We start from the raw sequence: 2,961 nt of genomic DNA on the forward strand, positions 1-2,961 counted from the left end.
TCGACGACGATAACAGTGAGGTCAAGGGCGGCGACGGTGAGGTCGAGAGCGACGGCGGGCGGCGGCGCTGAGGTTGAGGGCGGGCGGCGGCGGTGAGGGCAGGCTCGGGCGGCGGCGACAAAGGAGTAGGGGAAAGGGGGGGGGAATGGAGGACTTAGCCAAATTTTGAGCCGGCGGGTGGTTAATTCAGAAGTAGCAGTAGCGCGTTCCGGAAAGCGCGCTACTGCTACGTTAGCTACAGCGCGTTCTTGTATACATGCTACTGCTACTCCTTTCTCTTTTTTCCCTTTTTCATTTATTTTTCTTCACATTTTTTTCCTTTCGCCTTATTCTATTTCTTTCATTTTCAATTACCTTTCTATTTGCTTTCCATTTAATTTTATATCCTTTAGCAGTAGCGAGTTTAGAAGAAAACACGCTGCTACAAAGGAAGTAGCGGTAGCGCGTTCTATATGGATCACTACTACTATGTGTAGCCTATCGGCTAAGCCGTGGGAATTATAGTGGTAGCGCTTGTTTCCGAACATGCGCTACTGCTAACGTTTGAGCTATAGCGCGCTTTGCGTGAATGCGCTACTACAAATTAGAAGTAGCACCCTATTTTAACCAGCGCTACTGCTATACCTCTGTGTATAGGCTTTTCCCTAGTAGTGGGGAGGGGGAGTCCTACTCCTACTAGGAGGAGGATTCCTCCCCCCTTGGCGCGCCCTAGAGGGCCAGCCGGCCTCCCCCTTGCTCCTTTATATATGGGGGTAGGGGGACATCCTAGAACACACAAGTTGACAATTGTTTTAGCCGTGTGCGGTGCCCCCCTCCACAGTTACACACCTCGGTCATATCGTCGTAGTGCTTGATACGTCCATTTTGCATCATGCTTTTATATCAATATTTATTGCATTATGGGATGTTATTACACATTATATCTCAATACTTATGGCTATTCCCTCTTATTTTACAAGGTTTACCATGAAGAGGGGGAATGCCGACAGCTGGAATTCTGGCTGAAAAAGGAGCAAACATTGGAAACCTATTCTGCACAGCTCCAAAAGTCCTGAAACTCCATGAAACAACTTTTTGGAATTAATAAGAATTTCTGAGTGAAAGAAATACGCCAGGGGGCCCACACCCTGTCCAGGAGACAGGGGGGCGCGCCCCTATCTCCTGGCCCCTGGTGGGCTTCCAGCGTCCATCTTCTGCTATATCATCGCTTTTACCCTGGAAAAAATCGGGGGCAAGCTTACGGGACAAAACTCCGCCGCCACGAGGCGGAACCTTGGCGGAATCAATCTAGGGCTCCGGCGGAGCTGTTCTGCCGAGGACACTTCCCTCCGGGAGGGGGAAATCATCACCAATGTCATTACCAACGATCCTCTCATCGGGAGGGGGTCAATCTCCATCAACATCTTCACCATCACCATCTCCTCTCAAAACCCTAGTTCATCTCTTGTATCCAATCTTATATCAAAACCATAAATTGGTACCTGTGGGTTGCTAGTAGTGTTGATTACTCCTTGTAGTTGATGCTATTTGGTTTACTTGGTGGAAGATCATATGTTTAGATCCTTTATGCATATTATTACTCCTCTAATTATGAACATTAATATGCTTTGTGAGTAGTTACGTTTGTTCCTGAGGACATGGGTGAAGTCTTGCTATTACTAGTCATGTGAATTTGGTATTCGTTCGATATTTTGATGAGATGTATGTTGTCTTTTCCTCTAGTGGTGTTATGTGAACCTCAACTACATGCCACTTCACCATTATTTGGGCCTAGAGGAAGGCATGGGGAAGTAATAAGTAGATGATGGGTTGCTAGAGTGACAGAAGCTTAAACCCTAGTTTATGCGTTGCTTCGTTAGGGGCTGATATGGATCCATATGTTTAATTCTGTGGTTAGGTTTACCTTAATACTTCTTTTGTAGTTGCGAACGCTTGAAATAGGGGTTAATCATAAGTGGGATGCTTGTCCAGGAAAGGGCAGTACCCAAGTACCAGTCCACCCACATATCAAATTATCAAAGTACCGAACGCGAATCATATGAACATGATGAAAACTAGCTTGACAATAATTCCCATGTGTCCTCGGGAGCTCCTTTCTCATTATTAGAATGGGGCCACCTTGCTGCACTTTATTGACTTTATTTACTTGTTGCTCGTTACTATTTATCTTATCACAAAACTATCTATCACCTACAATTTTAGTGCTTGCAGAGAAAACCTTACTGAAAACCGCTTATCATTTCCTTTTGCTCCTCGTTGGGTTCGACACTCTTACTTATCGAAAGGACTACAATTGATCCCATACACTTGTGGGTCATCAAGACTCTTTTCTGGCACCGTTGTCGGGGAGTGTAGCGCTTTTGGTGAGTGGAACTTGGTAAGGAAACATTTATATAGTGTGCTGAAATTTTCTGTTACTTGTCACTATGGAAACTAATCCTTTGAGGGGCTTGTTTGGGGTATCTTCACCCCAACCAGAAGAGCAAAGAGTTGCTCCTCAACCTACTTAACTTTATGAAAATATTCACTTTGAGATTCCTTCGGGTATGATAGAGAAACTGCTAGCTAATCCATTTGTAGGAGATGGAACATTGCATCCCGATTTACACCTTATCTTTTTGGATGAAGTTTGTGGATTATTTAAGCTTGCAGGTATTCCCGATGATGTTGTAAAAAGGAAAGTCTTCCCTTTATCTTTGAAGGGAGATGCATTGACATGGTATAGGCTATGTGATGATACGAGATCTTGGAATTATAAGCGACTGAAGTTGGAATTTCACCAGAAGTTCTATCCTATGCATCTTGTTCATCATGATCGTAATTACATATATTATTTCTGGCCTCGCGAAGGAGAAAGCATCGCTCAGGCTTGGGGGAGGCTTAAGTCAATGTTATATTCATGCCCCAATCATGAGCTCTCTCGGGAAATGATTATTCAGAATTTTTATGCTCGGCTTTCTC

This window comes from Triticum dicoccoides, chromosome 2B (assembly GCF_002162155.2).
Source record: "Triticum dicoccoides isolate Atlit2015 ecotype Zavitan chromosome 2B, WEW_v2.0, whole genome shotgun sequence".
Taxonomy (NCBI): domain Eukaryota; kingdom Viridiplantae; phylum Streptophyta; class Magnoliopsida; order Poales; family Poaceae; genus Triticum; species Triticum dicoccoides.